General features: G+C 35.7%; 1 long non-coding RNA gene across 1 annotated transcript; it reads left to right on the forward strand.

Moving 5' to 3' along the window:
* The first annotated feature begins 23,759 nt into the window (after positions 1–23,759).
* LOC150030813 (uncharacterized) lies at positions 23,760–24,977 on the forward strand. Its single transcript, XR_016526505.1, has 3 exons — positions 23,760–23,899; positions 24,438–24,563; positions 24,844–24,977. It is a non-coding gene; the product is annotated as an uncharacterized LOC150030813 (long non-coding RNA).
* Positions 24,978–25,030: the final 53 nt, after the last annotated feature.

Below are 25,030 nucleotides of genomic sequence, written 5' to 3' on the forward strand. Positions count from 1 at the left end.
AAACCTAACGTAGGTCAATGTGTTTTTCTTTTCAGAAACTCGTTAGTATTTCTGTTTAAAGCTTTTAAAAATGACCGATTTATTACAGTGGAAAGAATCGTGTGAAACAAATTTCATGGCAAGCGACCTCCATCCCACTACTCTTCAAAAGAGGAGACAAGACAGTAAATATGATTTATTGGTCTTGGAGACATGTCTGGTAGAGAATGATGTTCTGCCTGGATCCTTGATTCAGGTGCTACCAATTATGTCAGTTCCTCTTACCAAGGATTTAGTTCCTGGCATACGTTGCCACAGGGAGAGATGACTCTTCGAGTCGATCATGGTGAGGTTGTTTCAGCTGTTGCTGTAGGCAGGTTGAAGTTATTTGTTGACAAGAAACGTTATCTGTTACTGGATAATGTTTTTGTAGTTCCTCATATTAAGAGGAACTTAATCTCAATTTCTTGTCTCATTGAAATAGGCTATACCGTCTCCTTTTCTGAGAATAAAGTGTTTATTTTCAAGAATGGAATGGAGATTGGTTATGGTTCAATGGAAAATAACTTATATGTACTAAGGTCGTTAGTCATAAAAGCCTTGTTTGACACTAAAATGTTCAGTACGACAACAACAACTAAAAGACCAAAGGTTTCTTCAAAGAAAAACGCCCATCTTTGGCATTTAAAGTTAGGTCACATCAACCTCAATAGGATTGAAAAGTTGGTGAAAAGTGGACTTCTAAAGAGTTTAGAAAAAAACTCCTTGTCGGTATGTGAATCATGCCTCGAAGGCAAGATGACCAAACGACCTTTTACTGGAAAAGGTTACAAAGCCAAGGAAGCCTTGAAGCTTATACATTCAGACCTTTGTGGTTCGATGAATGTTCGAGCTCGAGGTGGGTATGAATATTTCATCTCTTTCATAGATGATTATTCAAGGTTTGGGTATCTCTTCCTAATGCAACATAAGTTTGAAGCCCTTGACAAGTTCAAGGAGTATAAGGCTGAAGTTGAAAACTTGTTAGGTAAGAAGATAAAAACACTACGATCTGATCGTGGTGGAGAGTATATGGACCTCCAATTCCAAAACTATATGATAGAACATGGGATTGCATCCCAACTCTCGGCCCTTGGTACACCTCAGCAAAATAGTGTATCAGAAAGGAGAAACAAAACCTTGTTGGATATGGTTCGATCTATGATGAGTTATGCTCATCTTCCAGACTCATTTTGGGGTTATGCAGTGCAGACTACATGTTATATCCTGAACAACGTTCCCTCGAAAAGTGTTTTTGAAACATCTTTTGAGTTATGAAGAGGCCGTAAAGGTAGTTTACGCCACTTCAGGATTTAGGGCTGTCCGACACATGTGCTAACGACTAACCCAAAGAAGTTGGAACCGCGTTCGAAGGTTTGCCTCTTTGTGGGCTACTCCAAGGAAACGAGAGAATGATACTTCTATGATCCAAGTGAGAACAAAATGTTTGTTTCCACTAATGCTATCTTCTTGGAAGAAGATCACATGAGGGATCATAAGCCACGAAGTAAGCTCATTTTACGTGAGATCTCAAGTGAGACTGAGACTGCTGAGGGTTCAACAAGAGTTGTTGAATAGCCCGACAGATCAACAAGAGTTGTTGAGGTCGGGACATCTAGTCAACCAGCTCAAGAGTTGAGACTGCCTCGACGTAGTGGGAGCGTTATGAACCCACCGAATTGCTACATGGGTTTGATTGAAGCCTAAAACGTCATTACGAATGATGGGGTCGAGGATTCATTGTTTTTTAAGAAAGCAATGGAGGATGTTGACAAAGATAAATGAGTTAAGGCCATGAACCAAGAAATGAAGTCTATGTACTTCAATAACGTCTGGGAGCTTGTTGATCCACCTGATGGGGTGTAAGTGGATTTATAAGCGAAATAGAGGTGTAGATGGAAAGGTGCAAACCTTTAAAGCTAGACTTGTGGCAAATGGTTATACCCAGTTTGAGGAAGTTAATTATGAGGAAACTTTCTCACTTGTTGTCATGCTAAATTCTATCAGGATTCTCCTGTCCATAGCCACATTTTATGATTATGAAATATGGCAAATGGACGTCAAGACTGACTTTCTGAATGGTAATCTTAAGAAGACCATCTATATGACTCAATCAGAGGGGTTCATAGTTCCAGATCAAGAGCAAAGAGTTTGCAGGCTTAATAGATCCATTTATGGACTGAAACAAGCATCTCGTTCTTGGAACATTAGATTTGACACTACTGTCAAGTCGTTTGGCTTTGACCAGAACATTGATGAGCCTTGTGTTTACAAGAAGATCATCAACAACTCAGTAGCTTTCCTGATACTATATGTGGATGATCTCTACTCATTGGGAATGATGTAGGATATCTGACTGACATTAAGAGTTGGCTAGCTGCCAGTTCCAAATGAAACATTTGGGTGAGGCACAGTATGTTCTCGGGATCCAGATCATTCGAGATCGCAAGAACAAATGGTTACCCATTCTCAGGCATCGTACATTGATCAAATGTTGATCAGGTACAGGATACAGGATTCCAAGAGGGGTTTGTTACCTTTCAGGCATGGAATCATTCTATCTAAGGATCAATGTCCTAAGACACCTCAAGAGGTTGAGGAGATGAGACGAATTCCCTATGCTTCTGCTGTAGAACGCTTGATGTATGCAATGTTGTGTATCAGACCTGACACTTTCTATGCAACAGGGATTGTTAGTCAGTATCAGTCCAATCCAGGATTTGATCACTGGACGGTGGTCAAGACGATCCTCAAATATCTTCGAAGAATGAAAGACTACATGCTTGTGTATAGAGATAAGGATCTGATCATTACAGGATACACAGACTCTGACTTTCAGACCGATTGAGATTCTCGTAAATCGACATCGGGGTCAGTGTTTACTCTGAATGGAGGGGCTATAGTCTGGCGAAGCATCAAGCAAGGATGCATTGCGGACTCCACTATGGAAGTCGAATACATAGTGGCTTGTGAAGCAGCTAAAGAGGCTGCTTGGCTGAGGAAGTTTCTTACAAATTTGGAAGTTGTTCCAAATATGGATTTGCCTATCATTCTTTATTGTGATAACAGCGGGGCTATGGCAAATTCGAAGAAGCCTCGGAGTCATCGTCGAGGTATGCACATAGAACGGAAATATCACCTGATCAGGGAGATTGTGCGTCTCGGTGATGTGATAGTCAAGTAGATCGAATCAGAGCACAACGTTGCTGATTCCTTTAGAAAGGCCCTCCGGCTAAAGTGTTCAAGGGTCACCTGGAGAGTCTAGGTCTGCGAGACATGTGGTATCTTGTCTATGGAAAGTGGGAGATGATACTGGGGTATGCCCTAGTTTATTGTATATTGTACATTTTTATATTGTATTGTACATTAGTCTCCCAAGTCATTAGAACAAGTGGGAGATTATTGGGATTGGTGTCCTAATTCTCTCGGAGTCTCGTTGTTTTGTAAAGATACACATTGTTCAATGAATAAAATAAGTGTTATTTAATTCTAGCATTTACTCATATCCAATAAACAAAGCTCCTTGGTTATCTTATGTGAACTTAAGCATGTATATGTGATATACAAGTGGATTATGCCTTAAGTGATAACCTAAATCGGTCTGTAGTATAAGGATTAAGGTGGGATACCTGATCCTGGCAACACTATGGATACGGCCCGCTTTGTAGAGGTTTGCAAGTGTTGTAAACTAGTACAGATGGTTGATCATAACCATTCGTGACCAAAGAGTTTGTATAAGACCTGGACCATGAGATGACTAGACTCTGTATATAACGCCGTTGATACTAGAGACTTGCATCTCACCTAAATGACCATAGGTGACACGACCTCAATCCTGAGTGTTTTATGAATTCCTATCTTTGAGGGCGGTCCTTTGATTAGTATGGGTGAGAGTGGCCAGATTGCCAACTCAACATGCCTACCTTTTTGGGGACTTGTCTGATATGGGAGCTGGGAACTCAATCCACAATATGGAATTCACTCCTTTCCTGAAGTAGGGATAAGTAGAGAGATTGCTCCCTTAAGGGCTGATTCGGGGCTTGAACATAGTGGCCACAACTTGTCTTTGGAAGAGAAGACTCAGTCATAGTAGGACTATGATTTATGTTCATTAGAGGGATCAATGGTATATAAGGAGACAGATGTAACTACAGGGACATAACGGTTATTGGTTCAGCTATACTTACAAGCGATCTGTGAAGGGTTGTCGCACTGCTGATTGGTTAAGATTGACACATAATATATCTATAGTGAGGAGAGTTCAGCTGTCGGTCTTTAGTGGAGGGTCTGGCAGTTAATGGATGGTGGATCCCGTGACTAAAGAGTTTAGTCAATTATTCACGTACCGTTGAAGCTTCGGATCTACAGGTCCATGAGGTTCCCTTGGTAGCTTGGATTCATGTTGAAGGTTCAAGTTCTTGGTGTTGATTTGAAATGTTCAAATTGACAAGAGGTATCTTGATTATATATGATATAATCGGTATGATGTATAAGATACATCTAATGGAGGATTGATGTAAATGAGATTTACATTAAGTACCATGGAATAGAAAAAGAACTAAGGTTTATATGTTTCATGAGATGAAATATTAAAACTATAGGTTATAAATATAGTATGATAAGTTGGTTATCATTTATATTTATAATAATATTAATTATTAGATATTAATACTTTTTCTTTTAAATAACCAAAATAATGGGTGGTTATTGATCATGGTAACCGTCAGTATAAAGGAAATTGGTTTCCTATTTTGAAAAAGAAGTTTTTCACAAAAGTTTTGAAAGGAATTTGAGTTTTCTCTCCGGCGAAAAGAAACTCACGGAAGTCGTCAAGTAAATACGGATTTACTAAACGATGGCTGGGCGAGCTAAACGATCGTGTAGGTGCTAGCTAAATGATCGTGCAGTGTTTACTAAACTATTGCATAGTTTTGCTAGACGATCGCTGGCCTAAGGTAAACGATCGTGTAAAATCGATTGAGCTAAAAGATTGCATAGCTTTTGCTAGACGATCGCATAGCTTTATCTAAACGATTGGGCATCGACCTATACGATAGGTCTCCGACTTCTCTCACTTGCCCAGTCGTGTACACGATCTGTCTTTCCTCCGTTCGTCTGCCTCACACCAAGTCCAACCAGAGCCCACCCTCTGGATTCTCACACCGAGAATACCAAGGTCGCCTTGTTGGTGGTGTCACACTCAACTCGACATCGTCGAGGTTTTCTGAAGGTCGTTCGTGGTGCTTTGGAGGAGTCCGTTCATGGTGTTGCAGAGGAGTTCGTGTTGCGGAGGAGATCGTGACCGAGGAGATCGTTGAGGACGAGCGCGAAGTGTTCGTTCTGTGTTCGTGCAGTGTTGCAGTCGTATAGATCGAGCGTTCGTGGTTGTTGTGGTTCAATCAGAGTGTGCATTGGAGCGTGGAGACGCTTCTGCCATTGTTAGTACAGTTTTTCCCTCTGTACATTTATTGTTTCATGCGGTAATTTCTCTGTAAATTGTATAACCGCATGTATCGATGTCGACTATAAATGATTTGTTGATTCATGATTGTAATTTGGAATAGACTTAATCCGCTACTCATTGAAATCTCGAGTGTCGATTTCCTTCACGATAGACATAGAAATATATTTGTGATAAGAAGAGTTCAGCTGTTGGTCTTTAGTGGAATGCCTGACAGTTAACGAATGGTGGATCTCGTGGATAAAGAGTTTAGTCAGCTATTCACAGACCGTTGGAACTTCGAGCCACATGTCCATTAGGTCCCCTAGGTAGCTTGGATAAAGTTGAGAACCAGTGTTTGGGTTAATTTGAAATGTTCAAATTGACAAGAGGAAGTTCGATTATATATGATATAATTGGACTGGTTAATTATATATGATGTAATTGGCTAAAGGTATGAGTTACATTATTTTGAAGGAAATTAGTTATAAATATGATTTATATCAAGTAGAGGAGAAAATACTATAGTAGATATGTGATATCAAACTATAGGATAAAAATATAATATGATTATATTTAATAATATGTTAATTGGTTAATTATATGATAATTAAGAAAAAAAATCATGTTCGGACGTGGGTTAGTGGGAAAGCATCGGTTATTGTAACCGATGAAATAAAAATGAAATTGTTTCATTTTGAATAAAAAGTTCAATCGTCCATCTGAAAAAGTGAGAAGAGCACGCTGGTGAAACCTAAATGATCGCTTAAGTAAATCGAGAGCCTATATGATAGTCACTCTCCGCGCGCCTAAATGATCGCACACTAATTCCTACATGATCAGATAGCTTACCTAAACGATCGTATAGTGTGTCAAGTTTGCTAAACGATCGCATACCATTTCCTAAATGATCGTTCAGTAAAACCTACACGATCGTGTAGTGTCTCCTAAACGATAAGCATCGTGCTATGCGATAGCACCTTTTTCCCTCCCACTTGCTTATCGTCTACACGATCCATTCGTCCTCCTTCCTCTACCAAATTCACCAAAGACCACGCTTTGGGTTCTCACTCCGAGAATACCCGAGGCTCTTTTCTAGTGGTGTCGTCCCCACGATGTTCGTGTTCGTGCGGTTGTTCGTGCTGCTGTAGTCAACACTACTACTAGGCATTGGTTGATCGGGTGGAAGGTTCCACTGCATTGAGTTCCGAAGTTTGAAGAAGTCTTCAACTAGTATGGCAACTCATTCCCTTGTTATATATTGTTCTTAGCATGTCAATAATTACTGTTTGTTTACATAACTGTATGTTTGAATGTATATTGTGTATTTCGGTCACGGTGAGATCGGAGTGATCCGAACGTGCTCATGGAACTCTTCGATAAAAGATCCTTCAGAACTGGTCTTACATGGCTTGGCCCCCACTGGCTTCTATCATTCTCTCAACTGAGCGCTACCAGCACTTGGAATTATCGATGAGAACAAAAGTAGCACACTGCAGCTTTTGCTTCTCTGAACAACTCATGTACTGAAAAATCCCCTCCACAGTGAACAACCACAACTCTGCGTTTGTGGGGTCTTTCAGGGACCCGTTAAACGTCGGGGGATCACACTTTTTGAAGTCCCGTACATATCCGACCTCCAAGGAAGAGCCTGCCACAGTCCGGTTCGAGGCTCTATCTTGATTCTGAACTTGTGGTAATGAGACCGACAAGGATGGCGCATGCTGTGACTGTGCGACAGCTATCTGCTCGGCCACCATATCCCTTAACTGCCCTACTACGGCCTGTGTGACGACATTCCCAATAGCTGCAGCCATGGTTGTATACCCTACTGGAATTTTTTAGGATGATGGTCTAGGTGGGGGCACAGTCGAAGTTCGAGGCTCGCTTTTTGGCCTAACCCTTTACCAGGTTGACCTAGAAAGGTCACGAGGTGGTGGGTCCCGCACTTCTTGGCTCTGCACCTCAGTGTCTTGTATGTCAGGGTTCTGCTCCCCAACTACTTTCTTACCTCGACTGCCCCTTCCTCTAGTTCGTGGTGCCATACCTGATAACCACATGTAACGCTTTAATAAACGCTAGCAGGGTAAACCATCAACCGACTACACAACAAGTAAGATTTCATACATAAATCCCTAAAGAACTTTAAACGATATACCTGGCGATGACAAGAGATCCATTTGTGGCCATAAGGAATAGTTTGGACTCACGATGTAAGTCAGTCTATAGAACCTAAAACTTAGGCTTTGATACCAACTGTAACGACCCAAATTTCTAGTATGATCCTAAAACGTTACTCTATGCATGCATAGGCTTGGCAATACGTTTCTCGAAGAATAAGTAAATAAAAGAGATAAAAAAAATATATATTTCCTTAAATAATGCTCGAATAAATTAACAGAGAAATCCTGAAAATACCGTTCAGGGTACTCCTAACCCAACTTTAAAGATAAATAACAATTAAATAAATCAATAAATGAAATCAAGGAATACTTCATATTCCTGACTCTTAAACCAGACACTAGTACATGAAACCTAAGTACGGAAGCAATTATTCGTCCAAATGGCCAGGTCACGGATCTCTTTTGTCATTCACCAGTCTATCTCTACCTTTACCTGAAAAACATGAAAGGAAAAGAATGAGTATAAAAGTATACTCAGTAAGCGACCCACTACTGGGCCCACTCAGTGATCTGTTAGCCTTCCCATTGGGACATAAGTGCACAAAAGCCTCGTAGGCGTAGGCATAGGCATAAGGGCGAACCCGAAGGCACGCTTTCATAAGTAATGACCCTGGAGGGCACAATCATAAACATAAGTAGTGGTCCCAAAAGGACACCATACATAAGCATAAGGTGTAGTCCCGAAGGCTCATAACATGCGATGTGCATAGCCCAATGAAAACACTAACAGTCACTGTAATCTCATACAGACATAAGCATCATCCAACATTATAAATCATGCTAAGACTACATAATCGTCCACCATTCATCCAACCATAAGCAGACATAAAAAAATATAACATTCCAATTAGAACCAGTGGTACGCATGCTTAAGATCGAGGGCAAATTGTTAGTAAATCACTTACCTTGGGTTTAGACCCACGCAAAAGAAAACGAATAGCTGAAACTCCCTCCTAAATTAGCAAAGGCTTAAGTCAAAGCCCCTGACACCAACCACAAACACACAGTTCAATTTGTGGGGCGAATACTCAAAATCCAAACAAATTAATTCAGCAATCCTCACACAACTTACCCCCAAAACTTGCCAAAAAATTAACCAATGAAGGCTTTGGCAGCTGTTACAACGCCTTAGAACCTCCACTTCAGTCTCCTAATTCAACATTGGACAAAATGTCAAGCCAAGATTTCACTAAATCGCCAAGATCTTTGAAGAAACCTCAAATAACTGAACCAAACAACCAAGTTCTTACCCTATAGTACACGAACAGAGGCCACACGAGCAGGTCGACGTTGTACGAACGACCACTGCCGCGGGTGTCGACGACCTTGACGACGACGGTAGGACACAACTGAGGTCGGTTGCGGATGGTGCGGTTCACGAATTCATGGCGACAGTGGACCTGGTTGAGGTAGACGAAGGCAATCAGCGCAATTCTGGAACGGCGAGTTGAAGCAGAGACACGTGGCATTGGTGGCGGCTAAACGAATACGGCTTCGGTTCGACAACGAACGACGATGCCTTCTAGTGCACGATCGATGGTGGCTACAGCTAGACGGCGGGCTCCTCGTGTGGCTGGAAGAAGAAAACCGACTGGGAGAAGAAGCTTGGAGAGGACGACATCGGCTGGAAGAAGGAGAAAAATATTTTCCTTTTTCTTTTTTTTTCTCTCTTCTTTTTTTTTCCTACTGCATGATAACTTGTAGAAATACAAGTTATTTATGCCACCTTATCTAGATATTGCGGCCAAAAGTTAGTAATTATGCACCAATTGTATGAAAATTAACTTAGTATGACAATAATTATAAATGTTGGCAATTACACCCACTAACGCCAAAAAGATGGAGGACAAGCCAAACTTTACTCTATTTTGCAGGAGACCAAGTCACCGCTTGCGCTCAAGGCTTATGAGAAACTAATCAATCATTCTCTGTCACATTGCGCCCATCGATCAACCATGAAGAGACGATTACCGAAGTAATGGTGCAATGCGACAGTCGGTCCAGAGTTATGCTTTGACCGCATGCGGTAATAAAAACAAACACTGCATGCGAACCCATGCTCGAAAGATGCAGCTGAGCAATGCAAAGGCAAAGGATTGAGACACGTGTACAACTAACTGTTGTGCAGATTTGACGGTCCGATTACATAACAGAAGGAATAATATCCCTCCATCTTCGGAATTTCCATAACAAAAGTGGGGACCATAAGGCCGGAGTCAAAGGATCTACTCCTATAAATACCCCAGCGAATTCAGAGAAAATTATGGTATTTGATACTGGGCTAAGTGCTGTAAGATTTTTTAGAGAAAAATGTTGAGCTGAGTGCTGAAAAGAAGAAATCCGGGAAGAGAAAGAGATAAGGCCGAGAGGTAAATCTCATATCCGACCAGCTGTATACCCGATCGAAGCTCTGTGCAGAGACCCCTGCTACCGGTGGAGCAAGCCTGAGAGAGAAGCTCTTCCTACCATCGAAACCATCCTAGCCGGCAAGCAGATCTCCATTGAATCTGTGACAAGACATTGGCACTGGATTGTATCTGTTCTATCTCTCTTTCATTGTATTTCATATTTTCTTTATCTCTTCATTCACACATCATGTATCAAACACTTAGTAGAAATATTAAATGTTTCGATAGATTTCATTTACCATTCTCTATCTATTTTCGTTCACCCATTAGTCACTTTCTCCATGATGTTTTCTTAATCTCTTGATGAGCAATATGAATCACCAAGAACTTAATATGTATTAAAGTTATAAAATACGTTTAGCTAAAGCATGTTGGACGGCATCTTCACCTGTGAGAGCAAAAGTGAAGACGTCATTCTGATCTATCGAAGGAAGGTCAGAAGAGTGCATTAACTAAAGCGAGTAGTACTTCCAGACATGGAAGCAACCTTGCGTTCATTACGTTAAACTCTGTTTCACTACAGACATGTGGGAAACGCGGTCGATCACTGAGAGGTGTATGCCAAGAGAAGAGCGGAACAGTATTTATACCTTCAATTCAATTAAGAACTTGCGTTGTTTGTAATACTTATCTTTCTCTTTCTAATCTGTTCACAAGACTTGTCGTTGCATCCCACGTCTTTGCACAATCTTCACAACCAGCCTTAATCCTAGTATCTTGCACATAAAGCCTGTATCTTGTAACATCTAGTTTAGGTTTATTGTATTTCCATGTTTTATCGCATTCTACTACTTTCCTTTATTTTACTGTAATTTACATACTGTACATACTTTTATAAAGAATTTAAAAACCCGGTTCTCATATACCATGAACATACCGCAATAACCGGCACCACTTCCCCGTGTTCGACCTCGGATCCCACCGAGAAACTTGCGGTGGAATTACACTTGGTTCCATCGTAAGGAAACTTGTGACAACGCAAGGCATACTACTTGAGCATCTCTAATTAACGCATAAATAGTAGTAGTATCGCATCATCATGAGCATTGAATATCATACATACAAAATCGCGTTACACTGCATGCTTCCCGAGGTCCCCTTTTTAAAATAACCAAACCCTTAACCCTAATTCTTTTAGGAAAAGGAAAAACAAAACATAAATAAATATAACAACCCCAATTTCCCTTTTCCCAAAAAAGAAAAACTCAAACCACCAATAAAATATTTAATTGCCTAAACTTTGGCCTTGAATTTAATAGAAACGATTAATTACAGGAATTAATTTAAATCTTACCTAGATTTTGGGATGTTACAATCTTTAATTTAAATCAAAACAATTTTTTCAGATTTCTTAAAAATTTTGTGATCTATTTGAGAAACCCTAAAATCTTATTTTTCATGTATAGATTTGCAATTGTGTTTTTTTATTTTCAAACTTTATTGCAATAAAAAGTATCATTTCGTAGGAAGATGAAAAGTCGTAAATATTATTATTTCCTTAAATATATGAATCAACCGTGTGTTGAGAAAAAAAAAAAAGAAAAAAGAAGTATAATCAATCAATTAAATTCATTGGTGTGCATTTGTATTTATAAAATTGAAAAGTAAAAAAAAAAAAAAAAAAAAACCTTGAAAGAAGAGAAAAAAAAAACCTACAAAAACATTTAAAAAATAATAAATTACATTAGATCAGTTTACTTGTAGACCTTGAATACGATTGCTTAACCTTGATGATCAAGAGGAAGATTTGAGAAGAAAAAATAATGATAGAGAAGAAGATTTGAGAATTGAATGATTGAAAAGGAATGGACTTATGTACATAAAAAAGATAATTTAATGTGAAAATTTAAAAAATAAAAAAAATTGAGAATTGAAAGATTGAAAAAGGGTGAGCTTATATAGACATGAAAATGATCCTTACGTGAAAATTTAAAAAAATAATAAAAATAAAAATCTTTGATAATTGAACTATTGAAAAAGGGTGGGCTTAAATAGACATAAAAAGGATCCTTTAACGAGAAAATAAAAATAAAAATCTATCAAAGGTAAATAATTTGTTTTGAATCAAATATTTTGAATTGCTTAATGTGATAGTAGATCTTTTTTTTTTTTTCAAAAAACCAACATCAAGATTAAATAGGTGATTTTTTTATTTAATGATTTTAAGATTTTTTTTTTTTTTGCAATATATATAGCTATATATAATTATTTAAATATTTGTAAAATTAATATATATATATATATATATATATTAAAAAAAATTAATCGGAGTCGAGGTTGGGGATAGGGATGAGCCAGGGATACCCTCCCCGTTCTCGATCAAGGACTCGGTTATAATCTCCGGTTTGACCCTATCTCCGTTCAAACCAAGGATTTTCCGCCCCTCCGACCCCACGAAAATTTTTGCCAACCTTACTAAAGGGTTGTTGGGGGAGTTGAAATGTAATCATGATTTCTAAGAATCAAATTATAGTGGGATTTGCTATATAGAATCTGGATTACTAAAGGATCGTCTAAAAGTGTTTTTCTTTTAAATAAACTGGGTAGCTTTTGTTTTCTTAATGAACTTGCAAACTTACTAGTTTTTTAATGGTCTTTTGAAAAAAATAACTTAGTTTTTTTTTAAGTAAATTTGCAAACTTGCTATTCTTTAAAAAAATTCAAATAAACCTTTTTTTTTTAAGTTGCTATTTAAATGAAAAACTACCTTTTTGTTTAAATATTTGTTAAAATGAGAGAAATTAAAAATTGATTGTTTAAATAAACTACCTTTCTGTTTTTAAACTCTCCTTTTATTTTTACTATTTTAGTGATCTAGATTTTAAAAGATGTACAATATAGATTTACACAAATAAGTACAAAAAAAAAAAAAAAAAAAAAAAAAATCCAAGTAATGCTATATTTTGATTTACTAAAAAATAAACTAATAATGCCATATATTATTTAGACATAATCAAAATCATACGTGAGTATGAAGTCACAAATAACCTAAATATAATGTCCAAGAAGTAATTCTAAAAATGTATATTACATACAAAAGAACCTTAAACAAAAAAATATATATATTAAAAAATATATCATAAGAAGTATAAATAAATTATGTGATATGTGAAGACCAGTGCCACAAACTTCTCAACCTGCAATGTCACAAATTGAAATAATAAGAACATTATTTATGAGGCTATAAAACGTGCATATATAACAAAATACAAAGGATAGAACATCCGTACCTTGATTAGGTTGACCGTGCACTAGTTTGATTATGATCAAACATAAGTTGAAAACAAAATAATAGGCCTCAAGTATAAAATTTTGATTTTCTCATAACAATAAGCATGCTAAAAAAAAAATGAATGAACATCACACTTTTTCAAATTGGGCATAACGAGGTCTCAGGTATGGAATCAGATCAAAGGATAAATTCATCATAAAACTTGTTCAAAGGGAAAACATACATAGATTTAACAAAGAAACAAGAGAGTAATAGAAAAATTTATTAACAATAGAATAGAGCCCGTTGAAAAAAAAATTATCAAAAAAAGATTATATAATATAATAGGAACATAAATCCAAAACCATACAACCAAGAAGAATGAAAAAAATGTATAATGAAAAATCAATTATTTAAAGAAGTTCAAAAAAAGGATTCTTCATCATCAGCCAGATGAAGATCAAAATAAGTAGTACCAAAGATCAAATTCGAGACAACCAAAGCAAGCATTACCAAAGAAAAACAAATCTGAAAAATGCAAATCATAACCAAAAAAGGAATAGAGGCGAAACATGCAACGCAAGAAAAATTAGATGAAAGTGGAACCATCAAATCAAAACTAAGTAAAAACAAATATGAAGCATGCAAAACAAAAGCAAATACGAACTAGTAAAAATCAGGATTAGAATCACATAGATGAAAAAAGAACCAAAATATTCAGGAAGACGGAATAGAAACAAATTTGAAGTATGAAAAGCGAAACCCAAATAGAACAGATCCAAAAAAATGAAAGTAGTACCTACGAAGAAAAGATCTGAAACATAAAACTAGAACCAAACAACTACGGATTCAAAACTAATAAAAACCAGGATTGAAATCGCATGAATGCAAAAAAGAACCATCATCATCACCGACTTCAAAGATAAGCAACTTACTTTTCGAGAAGGAGTCCTCCCCTACCAAGCTTCCAATCATCAGAAGACCCCTTCCTACCAAGCTTTTGATGGTGGCAAGAGATGTAACTTTTGGTCGTTGGAGCAGCAAGGGAGAACTTTGACACTCCCTTTGCATTAGAGATTCCATAGATTAGGGTTTCAAAGAAAAAAAAGACGTGATATCGGAGAGGAATACGAAAATCAAATGAACATTCATGATGAAAATCAGAGCATTAATTACGGGTTCAGAGAAGAAAAAGATGGAAGAAGGAGAAAGTGTGTGGAGAGAAGAAGACAATAAGAAGAGAGATAGATGTGTTTGCGAAATCGTGGGAATTGGGAGACTTGATTACAAACCGATGGGAATGCAAAGTAGGATGGAAATCGAAAAGACGAAACTGGTGGGAATGCAAAGTGGATGAATTACAAACTGAGCTCTGATTACAAGCAAACCAAATGTGGGTTTTCTTTTCCATTACAATCGAGTCCCATTCCATTCTCATTCCTCAAATAGTCCCTAAAAGGGGCATACGGGGAAATGAAATGTTTCTCCTCCGTAGTCTCAATATATGTTTATTTTTAACATTTTCTTGCCACAATGTCAAAATAATTTTTCTCTTATGGTTCACTCAACTTCTTACCTTATATGTTTTTTCTTTTAACAAGCATAGCCATAAAATAACTTTAAGAGAAGGAGATTTAGATTGAATAGTCTTTTTATTTTTTATTAAAAAAATAGTGAACTCGAATAGTAGTTATAAATATAATAAAAATATGTTTATTTTAATGATTTCTTATTATAAATATAAATATTATTAGTTAGTTAGTTAGGTTTTTTTTTTTTAAAGAACGTTTGTTTGTTCTCTTAAAATCAAGTATTCAAACGGACTACAAAAATCAAAAAAAAAAAAATGGAAGACATCATTTGATAGTTTTCTTCAATTTTCCCCAATTAAATACTCAAGTTTACTTTATTGCATTATATATATATATAAGACTCTTATTTCAACTTACACATGTATATTTCATTTTCAACATTATAAAACACGTGCAACACACGTAGTTCTAACTAATGCACGTAATTCCAACTAGTTACTATTAAAGGTAGAAAACGAGTATTTAGTGAAAATTAAGGTTAAAAATATAAATTCTGAAACTTAGTGACCAAATTAAAACAAAACTCAAATGTCGAGGGTAAAATTGTAACAATTTGAAACCTAGGGACTAAATTGAAACCAAACTCATACCTTAAAAACTAAATGTGTAACTTTTTGAAACCTAAAAACGAAATAGAAACTAGATCCAAAACTTAGAGACAAAAAGTTTTTTTTCCTACTTTCTAAAAAAATGTGTCATATTTCATTTTGACATTCCAAAACGAGGAGTGAGTGTCATTTACAATATGAGAGATCGAACACTCAATCTCAAGGGAGGGAGTACATGTCAATTAACGTTTGAACTAAATTTGATGACTTTTTCAACGAACTATTCTCGAATTAGCCAAATACTGCTAATAGTTTTTTTTTAATATATTTTTTAAATGAAATACTGTTAATAGTTATTTCTACTATTTAAAACATCTTCTTCACTATTATTGCAAAGGTTTTATATATACATGAGTTTGATAGCGAAATAAGTGTGAATTGACATTTTAATTATATCCATATTTTTTTTTAGTATATAACAAATATATTATCAAAATATAATTAACGTCAACCGAAGAAATTCAAACTTATTTAAAAATAGTAAAATGCTTATTTGTCAATTTAAATATTATATGTATTCTTTAATATTTTCCGGCCTATATTCCCGTAAAATAGAGATGGGATGTTTGGCATTGACATCTAAACATTTGTTTTTTCTTAAAAAGGGTCTTAAACATTGACTAGTGGTGCAAACTGCAAACATAGTTATTATTTCAAATTTTATTTTTCTTGATCAAGTTGAAGAGAGTTAAGTCCAAAAGGTTATTAAAAATACATGATCAAAATTATTGGCAATAAAAATATGCACAAGTTATCTAACTTTGTAATTTGCGTAGTGTAAGCCTCGAGTTTGTATACAATAACATTGTTTCAACACCAACTCGAATATAACTCAATTAATTAAGATATTTTATTAAGTAAACGGTCCAAAACTTTATGTTGAGGACACAAATTCATATAAGGATAAATCGCAAGTTCAATTCTTGAACTTTTAGATTAATGGACAATTTGATCCATTAACTTTAAAATTTGTGTAATAGGAACGTGAAAATTTAATTTTGTGTTCAATTGATTCCTAACTCTTCAATCTTGTATATCCAACAAGTTGTTAGTATATTTAGAACATTAAAAATTATATTTTGAGTTCAATAGATCTTGACCTATTCAACTTGTAGACATTTACAAATCAATTAGTTGCACAATTGAAAGTGTGATGTTGAATTAGACATGATTAAATTTTATGTGTTGAATAAAATAGTCAAATCATTTATTTATTTATTTATTTTTGCATATATGTCAATACTTATTGTATAAAGAATTGAAAGATCATGAATGTGTTGGAAAATATTTAAAATTAAATAACTTATTAAATACAAAATTGAATTTTGGAGATTGGAGATTGAACGTGTGTGTATGTATGTATGTATGTATATGTGTGTGTATATATTAAAGTTTAAGGACCTCTTAGATACAAATTTAAAAATTCGAAGATTAAACTTGTAATTTAATCTTGGAAAATTGATAAAATGACCTTTTTCATTTTTTGTTAATGAAAATGGACTACTTTTTTAGGTTTCGTTTGATAACCATTTTATTTTTTGTTTTTGTTTTTGAAAATTAAGCCTATGGACACTACTTTTACAACTAAATTTCTTCCTTTGTTATCTACTTTTTACCAATGGTTTAAAAAACCAAGACAAAATTTGAGAACTAAAAAAATTAGCTTTCAAAAAGTTGTTTTTCTCTGATGTTAGCATGAGCTGAAAGTACCTTTATACCCTTACCTTCTTCAATTTTTCACCAACATTTATTCAATGTTTCCCAAATCTTTTCAACAAAAAGATTAAAGTTTTCTTTAATCTATTTCTATCTTCTCCTTTGTAAAAAAAGTGGAAATTTTTGTTATATAATTTTATTCAATTTTTATAGAACTAGATTAAATAGAAAAGAAAAGAAAAATGTGTTAAAAAGTTATGAAAAATTGAATAGTTTAAAGGTTGGACCCCAAGGGAGGGTTGTTTGACGAGATTTTAAGAGAATGAACTTTGTATTTATATTTAATTTCAATATAATGAGTATAGTCTCGAAAAATAAACTTGTCTCGTGGGAAAGGAAATTTTCAAAAAAGATCCTTTGAACGGAAGCAAAGATCGTCTCAAATCTCATTTTTATTGAATATAAAGTTTTACAGTAAAATAACAGCAAGATATGCATTTACTTAAAATTACAACATGTTTTAATACAAATACTTAGGATTTTAGAAACCCTTAATTTTGAAGAACTCTTTATTCAAGAACTCCCTCGTACAAGTCATGAACGGAACTCCTTCTCCACGCGGATCTCCTTTTTCAAGAATGGACATCACCACTCGAGAACCTTCTATATTCTCTTGGGATAAAGGATTCAAGCAAAAGTCGTGGGCTTTGCTTGAATCCTTGGAAGAGGGAATGAGATGGAGAGGAAGAGAGGAAAATTTCTACATAGAAGTTTTCTCTTTGAGAGAACCTTTCTCACTGAGTGAATTGAGGAAGAAGAAGAACAATCCAACTTCTTGAATCCCACATTAAGCTAACTTGAGAGAATGGGGGAGGGAGTTGTAACTCCTTCATTTTTTATTAATTTCAATTAAATTAATAAAATAAAATAAAAAATATACATATATATAATATCTACTTTGTTATATATATACACTATATGTTATATCAAATATAACATAGCCTATAGTTTTATATTGCATCAAATACAACATAAACTATAGATTTTATTTTCTCTCAACCATACATGCAATTTAATATAAATCAATTTATATTAAATTCATTTATATGAATCTCATCCATATAATTGATATTTGGATCATATCCAAATATTTAATTCCTCTCAAATAAATCATATTTATATTTAATTACATGAATCTCATTCATATATTTGGTATTTGAATCATATTCAAATTCCACTCATACCTTAAATTATAATGTATCAAATACATTATATTAATTATATCACATATATAATCAATTTAATTAATTATATCATATATAATTAATTTTCTCAATTAATTTAAATACTTCAAATTAATCCAAAGATTAAATCCTTGTTGAGTTACAGAGGGAATTTTATGGATATGTAGATTGAAGCTCCAACGGTACTCAGATAATTAATTAAACTCTTTAATTAAATTACCCAACATCCGTTAACTGCAAGTCACTCCACTAAAGACTGATAGTAGTACTTTTCGCACTACAGATAAATTTCTGTGTCCATTGTTTTTATCCCCATCTTGCCAATTGGTGTAACAGTAAATTTTGATATTTCGTTTCTTAACTTCTCATTTCGTTAAGTTTCCTGGTCTTTACTTCTTTACTTAACTGCTCATTTTATTTGACGGAGTCACCTTAATGCTTATGGCGGGATATTTAAACGAATAAAGAATAAGTCACTTCTGGAGGCTGCCCTAGCTTGGGAAGATGAAGACACGTATAAAGACTACGTCAACGGTAAATTCGATGTCAAATGGGCAGATGTGGATTTCGTTTATACGGCGATGAATATCAGTGACCACTAAATGGTCCTTGTAATTGACATTAACAGAGGCCACATATTCGTGTTCGATTCACTTCCGTCATACACACCAATGACAAAGCTGGTGAATTGGCTAGAGTCATTGACGGTCACAATACCATCCCTACTTCACTATTGTGACGTGCATCGATCGAAGCCGAACCTATCCACAGCCCGTTGGAAAATCTCGCGACCTATGAACGTCGACATACAACACGGGTCGCTTGATTGTGGCATCTTCGCAATAAAACTACTGGAATACCTGGTGACTGGTGCTGATCCATTCATAATCACTCAAGAGAAGATGAGTGAATATAGGATGCAATTAGCATGTCAGCTATGGGCAAACACTCCATATTTTTATATGTATAGAACATGTATTTTTTATTATATTTTTTATGTATGTAAAAACATTCATTGTATAATTGAACATATATTTTTTATGAAAGTTCAAAGTTCAAAGTTTAATATTAGAATTTTATCAGAACATGCATTTTTTATGTATAATGGAGCTACTGCTCTTTTCATTGTATAATTGAACATGTATTTTTTATGTAAGTTCAAAGTTCAAAGTTCAATATCAGAATTTTATCAAAACATGCATAATTGAGCTTAAAACATTATATGGTTCAAGGTTCAAAGTTCAAAGATTGAGAGAACGAGATGTTGAGAGAGAGCGAGATTGTGAGAGAGAGCGAGATGTTGAGAGAAAGTGAGATTGTGAGAGAGAGCGAGATGTTCAGAGAGAGCGAGATTGAGAGAGCAAGATTGTAAGAAAGAGCGAGATGTCCAAAGAGAGCGAGATTGAGAAAGAGCGAGATCGTGAGAGAGAGCGAGATTCATGGAGAGCAAGATCGTGAGAGAGAGCGAGATGTTCAGAGAGAGTGAGATTGTGAGAGAGAGCAAGACTGAGAGAGAGCGAGATTCATGGAGAGCGAGATTGTGAGAGAGAACGAGATTGTTGCAAGTATGAAGATTGAGAGAGTATGAAGTTATTGTTTTTTGTTTTTAGTATGAAGATTGAGAAAGTATGAAGTTATCCATTTTTGTTACAAGTATGAAGACTGAGAGAGTATAAAGATGGAGAGAGTATGAAGATTGAGAGAGTATGAATATTGCTATTATATAAATACTCCAACTTGTTATTGTTTTTTGTTTACAAGATGAAAGTATGAAGTATGAAGTGTTACAAGTATGAAGTATGAAAAACAATGAAGTATGTTACAAGTATGAAAAAGTATGAAGTATGTTACAATTATTACGTATGAAAAAATGATCAATGGTATTTATAACTAAACTGGATGAGAGGTGTTTGTGTCTCGGTCTCTGGCATTTTCGGCACTTCGTACGGTTGTAAGCGGTTCAGTACATTTTTGGCGGTTATGTCCATAATTCCCACACAAACCATATTTTATTTGTCTGCGAAATTCTCCTCTAGATGGTATTCTTCTCACTCTCCATTGCCCAGATTGTGGCACAAACTTCGGAGGAAGGATAATATTTTCTACGTATTTAGAAGGTCTTTTCCATTCAGATATGTGGCCAAGTGGATTTATAGACTCCGCATACGCAGTCATTAGAGAGTCCACTGTATAAAATCGACTGCAAAGACTGTGGATGGGTATATTTCTTTCCTTGGCAGCAACAATTGCATGGGAACACGGGATACCAAGTGAGTCAAATTCCTTACACATGCATTCCTTCGTTTGAAGATTGACAATACTGTCCAATCGATTATCTCACACGTGTACCCGATAACAATCAATAGGCTCCACCCGATATCGTCTTCCCTTATCAGCTTCACTTGCCAATCGGGTTTCACAGTAGTCAGAGTGCAATGTCGTTTGAGATGCCCAGTAATTCTTCCGTTCGTAGAACCACGATTGGAGCATTCCTCTAACATGTTTAATCAAGCATACTATGGGCATTAGTCGATACTCTTTAGTTAAGGAATTAAAACACTCTACACTGTTGGATGTCATGTTATCATATCTTCGTTCTATTTGGTAAACCTGTGCCCACCTTTGAAGACCGATGTCTTCCAAATATTTCGTGACAGCACCGTCTCTAAAACTGCGGAGTTCGTCCCATTTTGTCTGGAACTCTGTCATGCGAAATTCCCTTGCTGTATCTCTAAATATCCCAACATGGTGCCTTTGTATTTTCCTTTCAATGCAACCCATCAACAATAATACAAGGCCGACAACTTGTAAAACCTCTAATACAAGGCCTTAATGCCATAAACATATACTTGAAATGCTCCTCATCTTTAAGTTCGATCTCAAAGACTGTACTCGGATTCTCTATTTTTAGCGCTTCTCCATAAGCATGTAGTATGAAGTATGAGTATTCTGGAGTACCTCTAGTGAGATCATACGCGGCTTCCCTTGCACGCCACGCTTTATCATAACTTATGTTCACGCCATAATCTTTCCTCATATCCTCAACGATATGACAAGGTTTATAAATACGTCCTATGCCCGTGAACTTATCTTTGATAAGTTGACCAACAATCGTAGCAGTTGCTTGTCTATGGTCGTGATTCCAAATTCCTATGGAACATGCGTGCGAACTGCAGTACTTTGTGATCTTGAATATATCAGACCCTTCCATTTTAACTGCATGAATGCTCCACTTACATGTCTCCCCAATGCATTTGACAGTGAACAGAGATTTGGTTGATTTCCTGACCTTAAATTCAAAATTTCTGTTGATGGACAAAATAGATAATCTCATTTTCAAGTCCTTTTTGCTCAAAAATAGTTGACCAACTTCAACGTCCTCTGTCCCAGATGAAGAGGTGCCAGGCATAATCAACTCTATCCTATGACTTGAAGACACAGATGGTGGAACCACTGAAGTTGCTGTAGAATGACGCACATCTCCATGATCACGATCCATTTCATTCAATCCTGTTGGTTGCTCATTCACATCCACATCCACTAAAAGACCACGATCCATATAATCGAATGTTGATGGTACAGTGTTGGTAGACAATAGAATATCAGTGTTGGTAGATAATGGAATATCATCCTCTTCCCGACGAAACTGATATGATTCCTCGTATTGTCTGTCCACAGCTGTATTATCATAACTCACATTTCCAAACCCCATTCCAATCCTTTTGTCTTGTTTATACTTCAACGTTACAGCTATCTGAAGTCTACTAAGCTCTTCTCGCAATAGAAGGAAGTGAAGATCATCATCATTCATTATGCATTGTGGAGGGGCTTCAAATTCAAGATTATATTTAACTTTCAGGATAAGATCAAACTTTGAAGAACTGACTTTTGTAGCCCTGTAAATGCAAGATTTAAGTTCTTTATAATTCACTGTAGGGGGCACAACGATTCCTTTCAACTGTCCCCCAATATACGAACTTTCATTCTCATCCCAATCACCTCTAAATCGAATAAATAGACACTTTTCTGTCATCCTACAAAGCAAGAGAACATTTGTCATTAAGTTGTACAAGCAATTGAAGTGTACTCTCGCTTTCTCTCAAAATCTCGCTCTCGCTCTCAAAATCTCACACTCTTTCTTACTCTTCCTCTTTCTTACTCTCTCCCAATACAAAATTTCGTAATGATACCTTTCCAAAAATAACTCATCAAAAATAATTAAACAGACTCAAAATAATTCACCTTTCTGAAAAAGCTGTTCCTTTCTGAGAAAGCCTCATCTTGGAAATCCCCATTCGAAAAATCTCCATACAACAAAACACCGTCGAAAACCAGAGAAGCAATCACCTTTGAAATGGAGTTTAGAGTTTAAAGAAATCATCATTGTATTGTGTTTAGGTATTATTGATTTGATTTGAGGCTTTCGTCGTGACATTTTGTCAAATCAACAGTACACTGACGAGCAATCACATCAAGCCAGGGAATGTCAAGCAATAGCGAGAGCGTTTAATCAGACAAGAGCGAGATTTACCTCGTGAGGTCGGTGTAAGGACAATTTACGTAATTTGGTATGACGATGATGTCAGCAGAGGGTCACATTATTTTTTAAAAATAGGTCATTTGACATTTTGGGCCCAATTTTTGGATCATCCGTACAAATTTCCAATGTAGATGGCTCCCAAACAAGAACCAGGGCCTTTCCCTTTTCTGTGTTGAACCAGGAGGGTGTAAGAAATGGAAGAAAACCCACTATTCCATTGGGTGGTTATCGATTTTCTGCATTGTGTTCCCCATTAATTTTCAATGATTGCAAAAACCCCATTATTTTGAATAGGTTAAAGCATCCATTAGCTCCATGAGATGAATTGATTTAGAAGTAGGGAAGGAGAAGGGCAAAGCAAGCAGTGGTTATCGACTTGTTATGGTCGAGGCAACCTTTTCCCAATAATGGGACTTTTTCATTTGCCTTTATTTTCAAAAAATCTAAGATTTGTTGTCATCCAAACAGGGAATATGGATAGTGCATTGATGTCCAGTGGAGGAGTGGAAGCTTCTTTGACTCTTTTAAAGTGCATTTTAACCTTTTCTTTATCATATATAAAAGCAAAAGGGGATTTTGGGAAAGTAAAGCAAAGCAAAGGTGGAGGAGGGTGGTGCTAATTTGTATTCATTTCTGAATGATACAGATCAATGATGTTAAAAGCAGAGGCCCATAGGTGCGATGGGAACACAGATTCTAATGCTCATTCTCATTCGGATTCCACCATCAACTGGCAGCAGAAGCAAGCAGCAGCTTATGCTCATCACCACCTTATTCTCTCTCTCTTATTGCTTTTCTTAGGATTTTTCACAATCCCACCTTGCATTTTCATTCTCAATGCTTTGTGGGGCCCTTGCACTACACATTTTTCCTCTTATCATTCAGTTCCCCATGATTGGATTAGTTTATTTAACATTGTCTCCTGCTTCTGTTTCTCTAGCATGATCCATTCTTCTTTGTTTCCAGCATTTGCACCCTCGGAAGCCATGCCTCTTTCTAGTGAGTAAATTAAACTTCCCCAACCTCTCCATTTTTCTTTTCTTTATGTTATTCCCTTCACAACATCTCTCTTTTTGCATCCCTCGATATCTTCTTTTTGTTCCTGGAATAAAGGAAAGATGGAGGAAACAGAAAAAACCAACAACAAACTTTGGGGACTGTTCAATCATAACTTTTACTTGATAATGTTTTGCTTATATATATATATATATATATATATATATATATGTATGTATGTATGTATGTATGCATTTATGTATGTCCATATGAAAAAAATAAAATAAAATGGAGAGACAAGTATCTAACAGCTTGAAATTTGAGATGTTTCACTCATGTATATGATATTTTTAATTGTGATCTCTCTCCTTTGTATTGAGAAGATGGCCTCTTCTTTCCTCTTCATTTAATTTAAATATATTAGTTTGTTTACTTCCTAATCTTTTCCTTAGATTTATGAACCCAATACTCATTTGTTCTTTACTCTTTCTGTTCTGTCAATTTTAATGCCCTTTACACTGTTGATATATTTTGTGTGAAGGAGGAGATACTCCCATGGTTTCAACGTTCTATAGATGGAACAACCCCTTAAGACTGATCATTCAGGGGCTCCTACTATTCTCATTGTTGAGGTTGAATTATGCATCAACGGATCCTGATGTGGAAGGTATACTCAAATTCAAGTTAGCAGGAAAATTCTTCATATAAATATATATATATATATATATATATATTAAATGATCACTTTATTCTTCTATCCGTTTCTAATATTCTAAAGCATATTGATATTGAATAGTAGCACTATTCACCCTAAGATGGATCTTGCTCTTCATATGGTATCAGTAATATTAATATTACAAGATTATGTTCAGTGGAAAAGAACTGATCTTGCTTGTGTTTTTGTTCTTTTTGTCACTCACTCTGATATTACTTTTTTTAATGTGTAGGAGAAGCTTTGGTCGATTTGTTAGGAGCACTGAATGATTCCAATCATCAGATAACTGATTGGAATTATCATCTTGTAAGCCCTTGCTTTAGTTGGTCGCATATTACCTGCCGAAATGGAAATGTCATATCCTTGTAAGTCTTTTTGCTTAAGATAAATTTGAATCAATTTTACTGTTTTGTTGTCTT

The sequence above is a fragment of the Benincasa hispida genome, unplaced genomic scaffold (genome assembly GCF_027475165.1).
Source record: "Benincasa hispida cultivar pf3 unplaced genomic scaffold, pf3_genome.v1.1 HicScf1635, whole genome shotgun sequence".
NCBI lineage: Eukaryota > Viridiplantae > Streptophyta > Magnoliopsida > Cucurbitales > Cucurbitaceae > Benincasa > Benincasa hispida.